This window comes from Pinus tabuliformis, chromosome Q (assembly GCF_031772625.1).
Source record: "Pinus tabuliformis cultivar Carrire ecotype Pingquan chromosome Q, CPIR1, whole genome shotgun sequence".
Lineage (NCBI taxonomy): Eukaryota > Viridiplantae > Streptophyta > Pinopsida > Pinales > Pinaceae > Pinus > Pinus tabuliformis.
Window position 1 is genome coordinate 854,859,567 of NC_142296.1, and position 16,675 is coordinate 854,876,241.

Genomic DNA, 16,675 nt, shown 5'->3' on the forward strand with positions numbered 1-16,675 from the left:
TAAGTCGTGCCCATAGTATAGCCGATGGTCGATAACTGATTCCCCTGCTGCCGACGGAGCAGATGCGATTATGTTATTAACCAGTTGTTAATAACTCCGTCAGGTCCATCGCCTTATCGCAATCATCAGTTTATATCGTTACACTCCTTTAAGACTGGCGATTGAACCGGATGCGATAATACATTAAATAGAAGTTAATACACCCGTTAGGACCATATATATATATCGCAATCGTAGGTTTTCATCCCTTTGAGACTTGCGATATCGCACTCGGAGCTTTAATATGACAAGGCCTTAAACACTTGCGATACATAACTCCCGACGCAGCGGACGCACTATAACATTAGGGCATATTACAATGGTGTAGTCGGGTCCATTCTCCACCGTAGACTTCAACCCCCAAAATCTGACGATCTACAGTGATTTCGGGTGGACTATTTGCACGAGAGTTACCCACCCGAAATGAGCGGTTTTTCTCTCTCCTTTAGTTGCTACGTGTCAACCATTGAATGGAATTGGGCGCTTTCCTCTAAATACAACTTACCATTTTGCATCCGCCCGAAATCCCACTTATAGCTTTAAATCCGCCTTCCTTCGTTGACTAACGCCTGAGCTTGTTTGTACCCGATGACCGTAGATATTCTACCATTGACGGCTGCGATGCCTTCTCCGGATTCCTCTTCCACTACTACTTAAATCAATATGTGCCATTCATTTCTTAACACTAGTCTGCGTGATTTAATCTTTGCCAATCATTTCCTTCAACCTCGTCCGTTGATCTCCGATATCCAACGGTTCCTGTGCGTTCAATCTTCATCTATCTCCTCACTTTGACTTTGATTCATTTCTTCAGTGTTTTTCCTATGGTTTCGGGTTTTCTTCAAGTTTTCAGCCTTTCACTTTTTTGCTGCTCAACTCTCTCTGAGCCTGCCTTCTGCGAATTCATACATCGCTGGTTCTCTTTGAGCTTCACTTTGATTCTTCAACCGGATTCAAAGACCCATTATGATTCCTCTTTGCTTCTTTTGATGAATTCTTCCTCTCGTTTCTTCTTGGGCATACATGACACACGATACTCCCGATATGGCTCCTCCGATGTGGCTCCTCCTCAATCTTCTGCTTTTACACTTGCTTCTCTTGTCTGCTTTGATAGCTCTGCTCGGATAGCTCCTTGGCTTCATATTGACACTAATGACCATCTAGATCAACAATCTCCCCCTTTGTCATTGATGGCAATATTCTTCTTCTCTCCCCCTTTGACATCAGCAGCAAAGGAGTGTACAAGGGCTCCCCCTGTCCTGCAACATCTTTATGAATCAACTTAAGTGATGCTAAAGTGATAACCCCCATCTTTTGATGAAGATGTTCAAATGCTTCTTGAGGAAGAGGTTTTGTGAAAATATCAGCTATCTGCTCCTTAGTATTGATATATTCCAAGATGATATTTTGTTCAACTACTTGTTCACGAAGGAAATGATACTTGATTGGTATACGTTTGGTCTTTGAGTGCATCATTGGATTTTTGTTGAGGCTGATTGCACTTGTGTTATCACAATAGATGATAATTGGTTGATTTGTACCTATGTTGACATCTTTTAGTGCTTCCTTCATCCACAGTATTTGGGTACAACAATCTGCAGTAGCTATATACTTGGCTTCAGCTATAGATAGTGACATGGATGTCTGTTTTTCGCTGAGCCAAGATACTAAACAGTCTCCCAGGATGAATGAATTTCCACTAGTACTTTTCTGATCATCGACACTTCTGGCCCAATCAGCATCGGTGTATGTAGTCAAAGTAAGAGTTGAGCTCTTAGGGTACCAGAGACTGAAATCAGGAGTTCCTTTTAGATATCAGAGAATTCTTTTTATAGCCAACAAATGCGATTGTTTAGGAGCTGATTGAAATCTTTCCACCATTCCTACTACTTGTATAATGTCGGGTCTCATAGCAGTTAAGTACAGAAGGGCTCCAATTATTGACCTATAATGAGTTACATCTACCGAAGGGGAGTCATAATTTTTGCTCAATTTGCAACTTGTGGTCATACATGTGCTCATGGGTGCACAATCTTCCATTCCATATATTTTAAGCATGTCTTTAAGATTTTTGGCTTGAGATATAAACATGCTTGCTAAGGTTTGAGGTACTTGTAGTCCAAGGAAGTGAGATAACTCTCCTATCATTGACATCTTGAACTCTTTTGACATATTTTGAGAAAACTCATGGCTCATCTCATCATTATTACTAGCAAAAATCAGATCATCAACATAAACAAGTGTGACTAGTAACTTATCCTCATCTGTCTTTATGTAGAGATTACTTCCTGCCACCCCCTTCTTGAAGCCTTGTTGTTGTAGATAGTGATCCAATCTTGCGTACCAAGCTCTAGGAGCTTGTTTCAACGCATATAATGCCTTTTTCAACTTACAAACAAAGTCTTTTCTTTCTATTAGATTAGACCCTTCGGGTTACTCCATGTAGACTTCTTCCTTGAGTTCCCCATTCAGAAATGCTGATTTTACGTCCATGTGATAGATTTTGAATCCAAGCAAATGCCAAGAACATCCTGATAGCTTCCACACGAGCTACTGGTGCAAATGTTTCTTCAAAGTCAATTCTTTCAATTTGTGAATAGCCTTTACAAACAAGCCTTGCCTTGTTTCTGATGATTTGTCCATCTTCATTCATTTTGTTTTTAAACACCCACTTGGTTCCTATTATGTTTTTTTCCTTTGGACGAGGTACCAGCTCCCATGTCTCATTCTTCTCAATTTGAGAAATTTCTTCTTCCATGGCTTTTACCCAATGAGGATCCTTGCTTGAGTAAATGTTTTTGGTTCTATCATGGATAGAAGAGCAATATCATTTTTCTTTGGGGCATTTGTCATCCTTCTTCGGGTTTTGCATCCCTTCATCTATCTTGCCAATAATTTGCTCTTCTGGGTGATATTTTTGGAGAAGTTTCATCTTTGAAGGAGTTTGAGATGGTTCTTTTTCCTTGGGTATTTGTTGATTTTTTCCTTCTTCTTCAGGTCCTTCTTCTTCAATGAAAGGATCAGCTTCATGTTCTTCAATTTTGTTCTCTGGAAGGTCTTCATCAATTTTCACATCAATGCTTTCCATTATTTTTCGTAGCTAGTTATTGTAGCACTTGTAGGATTTGCTCCGTCTAGAATATCCAAGGAAGATCCCTTTGTCAACCCGAGAATCAAACTTTCCTGGTGAGCCATCATTGATTTTTATGAAGCACTTGCTTCCAAAAATCTTGAAGTATTTGACTGAAGCAGGTCTTCCTTTCCATAATTCATAAGAAGTCTTTTCATTATTTGGTCTTAATTGAGTTTGATTCAAGGTATAAACAGTTGTCCCGACTGCTTCTCTCCAGAATTTTGGTTGCAAGTCAGCTACTATTAACATTGTTCTTGTCATTTCTTGATTTGTTCAGTTTCTTCTTTCAACTACCCCATTTTGCTTGGGTGTTCTGGCAGCAGAGAGTTCTATTTTAATTCCATGTATTTAACAGAATTCATTAAATTCTTTTGATGTGAATTCTCCCCCTCTATCTGTTCTGAGGCACTTAATCTTTGAGTCCTTTTCATTTTCTAAAAGAGCTTTAAGATTCTTAAAACACTCAAATTCTTCGGATTTATATTTTATGAAATATGTCCACATCATTCTAGTATAGTCATCAACAAATAAAGAAAAGTACCTTTCTCCTTGGAGTGCGGGAGTTCTAGTTGGTCCACATAAATCAGCATGGATGATCTCTAAAGACTTTGATTTAGAAAACTCCTTAGTCTTGTGGTTGGATCTGGTTTGCTTTCCATGTTGACATGGACCACATATTCCTTGATTTGGTTTGAATAACTTTGGAATGTCTTGTACTCCTTTAATCTTGCTGATATTGATCAAGTTATCGAAGCTTGTATGTCCAAGTCGCTTGTGCCACAACCAACTTTCATCTGTTGGACTTAAGTAGCATTTATCTTTTTGAATCTTGTTCAGAGTGTAGATGTTGTTCGGTGTTCTAACCCCTTTCGCCACAAGTTCCCCTGAGGAAGAGTTCCTTATTTCACAGTATTTGGTGCTAAAGACAACATTATGCCCTTGATCATAGATTTGGCTAACACTTAGGAGGTTGTGTTTGAGCCCGTTTACTAGCAAAGCATTTTGAGCTTTTCCTTTTCCATTAATAAGAGTAACAATTCCTTTTCTAGCAATTTTGGCAGATCCACTTCCAAAGGATACATTTCCTTCCTTTCTGTTCAATGAGACAAAATTCCTTTTGTCCCCTATCGTGTGTCTGGAGCACCCACTATCCACAAACCAATGATTTTCATCATTTTGAGCACATAGAGCTAGGCCACATTTATCCGTGTTGGGATTCTCACTTCTTGCTTTTCCTCTTTTGAGTGGGAAATTTTGTTCATTGTGTCCATTATTATTACATAATGAGCAAATCAGATCAAGTTTGGCCAAGGGATCAAAATAATTGTAGGTCTTGATTTGTCCTTTCCCTTTGGGGCCATATGGTTTGTTTATTTGATCCTTTAGTTTTGGTGTGTCATTCTTACGAGCCATGCAATGTCTAGCTTGATGACAAAAATTTTTACAATGGAAACTATGCCCAAAAAAGATAGTTTTGTACCTGTTGTAATAGCCATGATTTGAATCAACATTCTTTCTTGGAGTTACTCCCGCTTCATTCTTTTGATCTGGGATGAGCCTTTGATGAAATAATCTTTCTTCTTTTGGGTTGCTGGAAAGAACGTCGGCATAGCTTTTCGCATTATTCTTAGTACTTGATGATTCTCCTTTAAAACCTTTTCCAGATTTGTCATGTTGAGGTTTTTGATTATTTAGGATAGTGGCAAGTATTTGAGAGCTTTTCCAACCCTTTTTAACTTGCTCCAATTCCTTCTTCAAAGATACTATTTCGGCGTCATGTTCTTTGCAAGCTTCTTCTTTTTCTTTTAGCTTATTTTTCAAGAGATCTTCCCTTCTTTTTGTTTCCTCATTTTCTACCTTAAGAGAAATGATTTTATTCCATAATTTCTCATTTTCTTCAATGGAACTTATTAACAATTCATCTACATTTCCATCTAGACCTGAGTCATCATCATTTGTGAATGCCATGAATAATACTTCTTGGCTTCCAGCATGGTCATTTTCTTCATCTGATTCTTCATTACCTCCTTTGCAGTGAGGGAACTGGTTAGTCGATTTCTTTTTGATGACTACAAATTCATCTTCATCAGACTCATCTTGCTTAGAGAGGAAATTCTTCTTATTGAACCCTTTCTTTTGTATACCATCCTTTTAGAATTTTCTTCATCATCACTACCATGCTTATGAGGACATTTTGCAGCATAATGACCTATTTTTCCACATTTGAAACAAATGAGAGGGTATTTACCTTTAGCTTAGATCCCTTCTTTAGCCTTCGTACAAATTGTGCCAATTCGGATTCAACATCGGAGTCATCACTACTGACATTCCTTTCTTTCCCCTTTTTTGATTTTGAGGCCTTGAATGCTGCATCTTTGGAACTTGGGCAACCTTTTCTCATCTCATAGGCAATGAGGATTCCATGGATTTCATCCATCTTGAGAGTATCTAGATCCTTCATTTCTTCTATGGCACTTACTTTGGAGTCAAATCTGTCTGGGAGAGATCTTAAGACCTTTTGAACAATGGTGCTTTCTTCAATGTTTTCTTCCAATCATTTAAGAGAGTTGACCACTTTAGCTACTCAGAGAAATTATGATGCAATATCTTCTTCATCATCCATTTTTAGACTTTCAAATTGCCTTCTACGAATTTGAAGCTTTGCCTTCTTGAATTTGGAGTCCCCGTCGTATAAGCCAATTAGCTTATCCCATACTTCTTTGGTAGAGTTACAATTCATGACTTTTGTAAATTCAGAATCAGTGATTCCACTAGTGATGGAGTTTAAGGCTTTTGCATTTGCAATGTAGACTTTCATCTCGTCTTGATCTGTTGGAAGAGTGGAAGGAGCTATGTATTCATTTAAGACCGATGCCAAACTTCAGGTCCAAGGGACATTAAGTAGTAGGACATTCTTTTTTTCTAGAAACCAAAATTTGTGCCATCAAACAAAGGAGGTCTTCCTGACACTTATTGATTTCTCATCATGACTAAGAATCCTTCTTCAAGCTATTAGGCTGATATGAAGAGTCCCTCTTTAATACCAGTTGTTGGAAACACTGCGAGGGGGGGGGGGGGTGAATCAGTATTTCTTTTCAATTATTATTTTTATCGGGTAAAAAACATTTATATTGGAACACAGAAATAGATAACAAGAATAGATGCTTTTATTAATGTGATCTTTGCAATAAATCAAGTACAATGTATATATATATATATAGATATACATATATATATATATATATATATGTATATATATATATATATATATATATATAGATAGATATATATATATATATATATATATATATATATATATATATATATATATATATATATATCTATATATGGTTTCAATCAATTGCCAAGCACCAACTTGGACTCTTTGTGAGGCGCCAACCTCCAGAGCACAAGCTTTGTCTTGTCAAGGCACCAACCTTGAATTTAGGAGCACCAACTCCCAGGACACCAATCCTTTCAGTTCTAATGCACCAACCTCAAGGGCTGCAACCCTTTGCTGTAAACTGTCTGGATCTGTTTGGTTGTAATTCTCTGCTCCCAACCCTGCTGGACCTATGACTTACTTCTATCCTCCTGTTCCTTCCACTTCTGCCAGAACTTCGACTTCCTTTTTTTCTTACAATTCGCTAGCCACACTAAACTTTCCTTGTTCTCTATTTTATATGCCTGATACGCCTGACCTTTAGCTTCCTCCTTGCTCGCTTGAGCTTCGGCTTCCTCAATGCTTGCTTGATCTTTCATCTTCCTCTGCGCTCACTCTTCGGCTTCCTCTGTCTCTTCGAATTCATCAATACTCATAGGACACATTAATTAGGAAGAGAGACCATCTTTATTATTATTCAAACAATAGACTTATTCTTTACGGCAATCGCAACATTCATGAACAATCAGAGTTATTCCTTTAAACCCACAATCACAATCACAACATTCTGGAGGCCTTTATAAGTCGTGCTCATAATACAGCCGATGGTCGATAGTCGATTCCCCTACTACCGACGGAGTGGATGCGATTATGTTATTAACCAATTGTTAATAACTCCGTCGGGTCCATCGCCTTATCGCAATCGGTAGTTTATATCGTTACACTCCTTCAAGACTTGCGATTGAACCGGATGCGATATTACATTAAACAGAAGTTAATACACCCGTCAAGACCGTATATATATATATATATATAGATAGATATATATATATATATATATCGCAATCGTAGGTTTGCATCCCTTTGAAACTTGCGATATTGCACTCAGAGCTTTAATATGACAAGGCCTTAAACACTTGTGATACATAACTCCCGACGCAGCAGATGCGATATAACATTAGGGCGTATTACAATGGTGCAGTCGGGTCCATTCTCCACCGTAGATTTCAACCCCCAAAATCCGACAGTCTACAGTGATTTTGGGTGGACTACTTGCACGAGAGTTACCCACCCGAAATGAGTGGTTTTTCTCTCTCCTCTAGTTGCTACGTGTCAACCATTGAATGGAATCGGGCGCTCTCCTCTAAATACCACTTACCATTTTGCATCCGCCCGAAATCTCGCTTATAGCTTTAAATCTGCCTTCCTTCATTGACTAACGCCCGAGCTTGTTTGTACCCGATGATCGTAGATCTTCTACCATCGATGGCTGCGACGCATTCTCCGGATTCCTCTTCCGCTACTACTTAAATCAATCTCCTTCATTTATTTCTTGACACCAGTTTGCACGATTTAATCTTGGCCGATCATTTCCTTCGACCTCGTCCATTGATCTCCGAGATCCAACGGTTCCTGTGCGTTCAATCTTCATCTGTCTCCTCACTTTCACTTTGATTCATTTCTTTAGTGTTTTTCCTATGGTTTGGGTTTTCTTCAGGGTTTCGACCTTTCACTTTTCCGCTGCTCAACTCTCTCTGAGCCTGCCTTCTACGAATTCATACATCGTTGATTCTCTCTGAGCTTCACTCTGATTCTTTAGCCAGATTCAAAGACCCATTATGATTCCTCTTTGCTTCTTTTGATGAATTCTTCCTCTCGGTTCTTCCTGGGCGTACATTACGCGTGATACTCCCAATATGGCTCCTTCGATGTGGCTTCTCCTCAATCTTCCGCTTTTACTCTTGCTTCTCTTCTCTTCTTTGATAGCTTTGCTTTGATAGCTCCTTGGCTTCATATTGACATTAATGAAAATCTAGATCAACAACTACTGCGTCATCACTGCTCCAGAGATTACCACCGAGGTGATCTCTATACCTTCATCGAGAACATGATCTTCAAGAACAAGATCAACTGCACCTTCTTGTAGATTGAGATGATGTGCAGCATTATGAGATCATGATTCTTTGTCATCATTACTTTGCCAAGACTGTTCCTATTATGATTATTACTGCTCCCATTTAGCATACCAATACTGCGGCCCTTTATATTATATACAAACCTCGTCAATGTTTCTCGAGATGCTTGAGATGTGATAGTGATCACAATCATCACCAAAACATAATTATGCCAAGTCACTGTGCATGACTGATGTAGTATATATATACATATGCCGAGACTTATCTATCCATAGGTGACTATGTATAAGTGTCAAGATAATTCACTGTAGTGAGAGCATCGATACACATGTATTATAACGTTGCTAGGAGACAGTACACACTTCACAGTAATGTCATGACTGTAATGTATATTATGCACAGAGATTGTTGTGATTGCGTCTTTAATTTCACCAAGTCCATCACTGTGCTAGAGTCTGTGTAGGGTATGTCGAGACCATTAGTCATGCAATTGTGATATATCAGACAAATCCATATACCAAGAAGTGCTAGGACATTATGACAAAGATGTCAAGATTGTCATCACGGAGTTTATGCTGAGATCATATCTAGCCCAAATCCTATGTTATAGCTGTGTCCTCTTCCGAAATCAATCCTTGCAACCGAGATCTATCCATGGCTGCACCTAGTACCCAACCGAGGTGCAGTCAAACCCTAGGAGCGAATCTGTTCCTTCATGTGAGATCTCATTTTTCTTGATTGCGGATACCTGAGATCTGTTCCGTATATTTTATACATGATTGTCCATAGGCAGAGATTATTATCACAGTATTCAAATCAATCCGAGTTACTGTGGTTCAATAGGTTTAGGCTGTTGTGATGATGCCACCAAGATCTATATGACATAATAGTATTGGACCCTTGTCCGAAGTATTGACTGCTTCATTCATCCCTTCATTTCACAGGTGTGCTGAGGGTATTTAGCCTAGGATACAATTCATTGTTGCATTATCCGAGTTCTGGTCATGACTGCACCTAAAACCCTAGCCGAGGTGCAGTTAGACTTTGATTTGGATCTTTGTGAAGCGAACAAAGTTCCTTCTACAAATTAATTACTCCAAAAGACTTGGAATATAAAATTATCCATTGAGGATATAAATATTATATTAAATATGAATGAGAATGATAATGATAATGATTTACAATGAGAACAAGAGGCTTGCTTATATATCACGCAAGCGTCTCTTCATGAAGAGTCATGTCCTATTAGACATGCCTCTTCAACCTAATTATTAGCTTAACTTAACTATTATTTATGATTATTATCTTTTACATTATATTTATATTATTTTTTTGTTCGTTACACTCTGCTCCATACCTATCCGAAGCACTGTGATATTCCTTCATTCGAGACCCAAAAACATTAGCCTTCCTGTGGTGTGTATCTCCTCCATGTCCATACGAAATTTCAGAGAGGAAGAATTGCGAGATTCATCTTGTGCCTTTTTGCGTTGACTAATGCCAACCATAGTCCAATGATTGCCAACCACTGCATGAGAGAGTTGATCTTCTTCATGCCCTTTGTTGAACCACGCTCTGATACCATGTTGAGAAATTGAAGGGCAATATATATATTTGATTTCTCTTAACTATGACAACTTCTTGAGATATTATTTCTGCTTCTTATTGTTTATATGAATTATTATCTTCAAACAGTTACCAAAACAAGAAGATCAGAATACACAAGTACACAATATATTGGCAACAAGCCAGGGAAAAAACCTCTCCAATCGTGAGAGGAAAAACCCTTTGAACTCTTTCTTATAGAATCTTTATTGAGAAATTACATGACCCAAACATTGACTCAGAAATGCCTTCAACATCAAATGACAATACCTCCAAACATGTACCCAAACATAATGTATCCTCCTGCAGATCTGAACAATATATTTGGTTTGAGAAAAATGCATGTCAGTCAACAATATTGGACTCGGATAGGCTCTTCTAGCCTCATGCTACCTTTGCACTTCATGTAGACCCATCACACACCTTAATAGGCTGTTGATTTGAGATTTGTGATGCCAATGTAATGGCTATTCTAGGGCAGTGAGAATAGAAGTTTTCGTTTCAGAACGTGAGCATATATGCTAGGAGAGTTAGGGCTCTTCTCGCCCTATGATGAATTCAATTTATTCGGTAATGGCTTCCTTCGTCCATCTGCAACTCGTATGGACCTTCAACCCTACTGTATACACAAGAACTGAGATACCCTAACCTAGATCAGAGTGCCGCAATAGAGAATAGGCTTGCAGATGAGGGAATAGACCTCCTCAATCACTGTGGCTATCCTCATCATCGACCCTTTCATGTCGCTTGTATTCACGGATGAGAAAAATGAAGTTCGTTGTGTCTTGAAGAGGTATCAACGCAAACTATATATAGGCTTGCTTCGTTATCATTAAGCCGACGTGATCTTTCATTTAGTCGGCGTGATAATAAGAGGTTTCCAGATTTATTCAAGCGGTTCCTTTGCATCAAATCTGTGGGTACACATTGGAGTATTCATTGATGATCTAGAAGGACTTACATTCATTACATTTACAAAAATAATACATGACTATCTTCATTTTGTCTTGAGCTCTTTAATAGAGCAAAAATAATTCTTTAAATTCTTTAACACACAATTTTTATAATATTTTTAAATAAAATTAATTTTATACATTACTCTATACATCTAATTTTCCTTTTTTTTTAATTTAATTATCTAATTATTTATTTATTTATTGTTATTTATTTTATTATTAATTTTATTATTATTTATTTATTTATCTATTTTTATTTTATTTTTATTTTTTTTTTTTATTTTTATTTTTATTTTTATTTATTTTATTTTTATCTATTTATTTATTTATTTTATTTTTATTTTTATTTTTTATTTTTATTTGTATTTATTTTATTCATTTATTTATTTATTTATTTTATTGTTAGTTATTTTGTTACTATTATTATTATTATTTTTATTTTATTTTTATTCATTTAGTTATTTTTATTTAACTCGTATTCACATTTTATTTTATTTTTATTTATTTATTTATTTTTATTTTATTTATTTATTTATTTTATTTTATTTTATATTTTTATTTGTATTTATTTTATTCGTTTATTTATTTTATTGTTATTTATTTTGTTATTATTTTTATTATTATTTATTTATTATTTTTATTATTATTTTTATTTTATTTTTATTCATTTAGTTATTTTTATTCCCATTTAACTCGTATTCACATTTAATTTATTCATAGAAGCGGTCCTTTGCAACTAATTTTCCTTTTAATAATAATAAACCTATAATTTTTAACTATTTATTAATAAACTATTATCACTAATTTTAATGATTTATTGGTCTCCTATATAACTTATCTCCTTTTTTTATTAAAAATGTTTTGATCCCGGTCCATTAGTCAATATTTACGGTTGGTCAAACTAGCCGTTGGAGGCTCTGCTCGGTCTATTTAACATGCTAAGCTGGATCTGTTTCTTCAACTTGTCCTGACGATGAACCACACTGGTTGGTTCGAAACGCGTCGACAAATGAGATTCCATGTGATTTTCGCCGAAATCTTTCTCTAACTTGATATGGATCACAGAAGCCTAAACTCGATTAAAAAATACATTAATGCAAAAATAATGAAGACTGATCCTAGTTACACTATTTTCAACAAGCTAATGTGCTGAAAACAAGAAGGGGCAGACAATGCAAGTTGACACACAAGAATCAATCTTCTAAGGAGGAATCAAAGTAAGTCGAAGGTTATCAAGAAGGAGATCTAGAAGTCGAAAGCAAGAATCTTAAAATCATCTTCAAAGAAGAAGCATAAACCCTAGAAGCATTTCAGAAGTGGAAGCCCTTCAAATCTTAAGCAAGATTGAATTAAAAGTCAATCCTCTCTCTTGAAGCAAAGAAGGCAGCCCTCCCTCTTTAAAAGGATTTGAAGCAAGAAGCAGCAAGTTCATCATCAAAGTTGAAGATTTGATCCTCTCAAGTAAGTACCTCTTATTATAATACAATCTAGGAAAAATGATTTCATGTTTTAAGGAAGATCAAAAGCTGGTTGGGGTTGTTGTGGAGGTAAATCCCCTCTGCGGACATAGGCGATCCCTACTAGCCCAAATGGGGTCTAGCAACAATCAAACAATGCTAACACGCAGGTTCCCAATTGCAAATCGAAGACCGATGATGAGGGCCTACCTAGATTCCAACGCTAGTACTTGTAGAAGAGTCGTCGCTCCCGTTCCTTTGCTCCGGCTAGTCACAATCCCCACGATCCTCGTGAACGGACACCTGCACATGCAAAGAATGACACAAACACAAGCATAAAATCCAATAGATGCAACTATATATCAGTCAAAAAGGATATAACTCAACATCATTACAAAAACAATACGAGTGGAACCATAATGATAGTCGTCTATTATTGATAAACAACAAAGAAGAATACAACCATAGTTCTGACGTCAAATCCTCCTTTGGCTGGGAAATCAGCAGCACATGCCTTGCAAAGCTTGTTGGGAATGGGGAACAAGCCTCTCTCTCCTTGGTTACTTGGACAAGAATCTCCTCACTTAAGATTTAGCCTCATGGGAATGAATAATGCTCCTTGTAGCATGAACTTGGCAATTCTCAGACTTTGAGACTTAGAATTTGGAACTTGGAGACTCTAACTTGTCAAAAGCAAAAGGACAAGCTTTTATAGATAGAGGAGAAGGAGTTAAGATCATCCACAAGATTCATGGGATTGGCTTTATCACTAAGAAGCTTCCATGAGAGGTGGAAAACTACTTCCCTTCTATGGAGATTCGAAGCAAAATTGACCCAACTCAATATAGATTCAGTTCATGAGTGGGTTAGGAAGAACCTTCGTAAGTTTGTTTGTTAAAAACTTTACCCAACTGGGCTGGCGCGAGTGCGACTCTGAGACAGAGCACCAGGTAGCGCGCCCTCTTTGGAGGATTCCCCCCATTGGCGCGAGTGATACACACTGGAACCGCGCCAATAGAAAAAGGGCTATTTTTATGGGTATTTTGCAGAAGGTGTCTTCAGGGCATATGAAGTACATACTCAAGGGGATACAATGCAAGTGTTTTTAGGTTATGTCACTTCTCACAGGTCCCGAAATAAGTCCTCCAATGTGCGGGAGAAGGGGTAACAGGGACGGTGACAAATTACTGTGTAACAAATGCCCCCTAAAGCATGAGGCTCGAGAGAGAGAGGGGTGAAATGCTTTACAAGAACATGGCCAACTAAAAACACTGTCGCTGGAGAACCTGCATGAAGAAGTATAACTGATATCTCAAGTACATGAGGTATGTGGTATGGGCGCAGCCATCCATAGCAGAGTACATAAAAATCCAGATCCAAGGTATGGGCGCAGCCATCGAGTAAGGATCGATAAGTAGACTCAGGCATGGTCGCAACCATCCAGTGAATGAGTCATGTAATGATCATAATAATCCACAAAATCGCAACTTCGATCTCAACAGACAAAATCCAGGGTCTTGCGCTCCATCTCGACTCGAACAAAGTACAAGTTCAAGCATGCGAATATGGGAGTCGAAGTCGAACATGTAGGAACCTCGTCTAATTACAAGTCAATGATGAAAACTGTTAACAGACGCGAGAGGTACCGCCTGTTGTTGCACAGATTGACATGACAACGCTCAGACCGGGGGCTGTCACTCTGATCCCCGATCTCTCCATTTAAGCCTGTCTCCCGCGGCTAAGGGGGGTAGACCCTATGAGGTGATTAAGACCAACTGTCGACCAGTTGGGTTGGGAGACAAGAAGAAACAAGCACTAAATTGATTTTGTTAAGTTAAAAGACCAGTGCCTTGATATTTAAACGATTACTTTTTAGATGATATAGAAATATAGACCATGAACAGCAATCATTTGTCATCAAATATCTTGAACGATGCTAAATATCCAGTAAAACCACGGAGTTCTGATAATGGCCAAAGCTCAATAACGATATCCAGCAATTGAAAATTTTGAAGATATGAATGCTTTACACAACCACTCAAATCATGAATCATTAACCAGATATTACATTCGTATTCAGACTTGAAAATTTAAATCTCAGCATAAAAGATATAACATGATAATTTCCTGAGGAAAACAACTGAATCTGGCAAAAATTCCCACGATGCTTTTATGCTTTTCAAATTTTGGCAAAATTTTTTTTAAAGCTAAAACCCAATTTTTTTTTTTTTTTTTTTTTTTTTGATTTTTTAAAGTTAATTTAAAAGAAATTAAAAATCTAAACCTAAGGCTAAATTATCAAAATATTAAAATTTTAATCCTAAATAAATTTATTTTATTTTTTATATTTAATAAAAAAAAAATCTAAAAAAAGGAAACTATTAAAATAAATCTAACATTAGACTAGAACTTAATATATATATATATATATATATATATATATATATATATATATATATACATAAGTCGATACCTAAGCTTAAATCCTAAATAACAAAATGATGTTAAAACTAAATCTAACAAACCTAAAACATAACCACGTAAATGCGTCTAATAAAAACTGAACGCTGAGCTATCAAAACAAAGAAGTCGTAAAACTAAAGAAATCAAATGCTGACCCTAACAAGAGGAAAATCGCAGGAAGCTCACGCTGGAGAAAATAAAACGATACGCAGATGCTTCAAGAGAATACCTGGCCCGGGAACGAAAATGACGGAGAGCTTGAACTGTAAATCGTAGAACTGGACACCGAAATGATGGCAGATGGCTTCGGTGAGAACCCGTCGGTGAAGAGATGCATGGATCGAACACTGGCTAGTCCGCTCAGAACGTAAGCGACGCGCAGGAAGATTTACGAATGGCAACAGGGAAATAGTGAATATGGGTACAGTCTCATAATTTTTCAGGCGCAAAGTTCAGATGAAATCAGTGTGCAGAGAGCAGTTAGGGCTAGAGACGTATGTGTGGTAAAAGCAGAGAATGGTGTTGTCATGCTGGAAAATGACGTGATTCCCAGAAAACGCTTGGTTCTATATAAAGGACGCAGTGAAACGTTTGACCTTGCGGAACTGTGGCATCAAGATTCCAAGTTTTCTGCAAATGAATCCTCGGTGCTCAGCTTCATAGCTGCAGGAGACGGTCCTTACAACTTTATGGTAATGAAAACTGATGGCCCAGAATGGAAATGGATAGAGCACGAAGAGTGCCTTTTCACATCCCTCGCTAAATTTTTCATTTATAATAGAGGGGGACAAGTTTATGAAGTTTACGAGCTTGCTGCCACAGTTTCCATTGCCAGTGCACTTCGTGAGAAAAGATGAAATGGCGGAAGAATGGAGAGACGTGATGAGGACAACTGAAGCTGAGGAATGGTGAAAAATGCAGATACGATGGTGGAGAGAAAAGCAGTGAAAGATGGCCACGGCTTTAAGCAGAGGATTGTTATGATCTGGGCAGCCCTGATCTCCTTCTGAAGTCTAAAAAAAAAATTACTCTTGATGAAAACCCTGTAGCTGCAAACACAAGAAAACAAAACCCTAATGAAACCCGTGTATAAAGCAAAATTTTGAAACCCCAGATCAACTGAGTAATTTACAGATTTTGGCCCCTTAACAGCCAGATTTAGCAATAAGAGCAGAAGTATTATCGGAATTTAATTTAAATGTAAAATGCTTCAGAAAACCATGCATGCATTCATAAAAAAAATATTTCGAATGATAAGCCCGGGATCAAGAACTGGCTGGGCTCTTTCAGAAAACACAACCCGGGAGTTGGCTGGTTCAGCCGAGAACTTCCCCTAACGCCCGGTAATATGAAAAAAAGGATTTCCTGCACAGCTTAAAATCAACCATCAACGTAGAAGGAGAAAACATAGTGAAACCCCGATCAAATGGAGATACCTACCAATATATTTCAGAATCTGAACTATCATTCAAACCCCAAAGATTAGACAAGATACCTGTGCCTAGATCAATCTTCATTAAGCTATCATTAATGGCTGAAAATGAAATTATGCAGAACAAATAGAACAATCTTACAGCATTTTCAGAAGAGTAACACCAGCAAGATTTTTTAACCCCAAAGTCTTCTTTATTGCACAAAAAATGAACTACAAGAGAGCTTCTTCAGCACAAGACTCACAGATCCGATGATCTCAAATGACCCCTAGCACCCTATTTAAAGGAAAA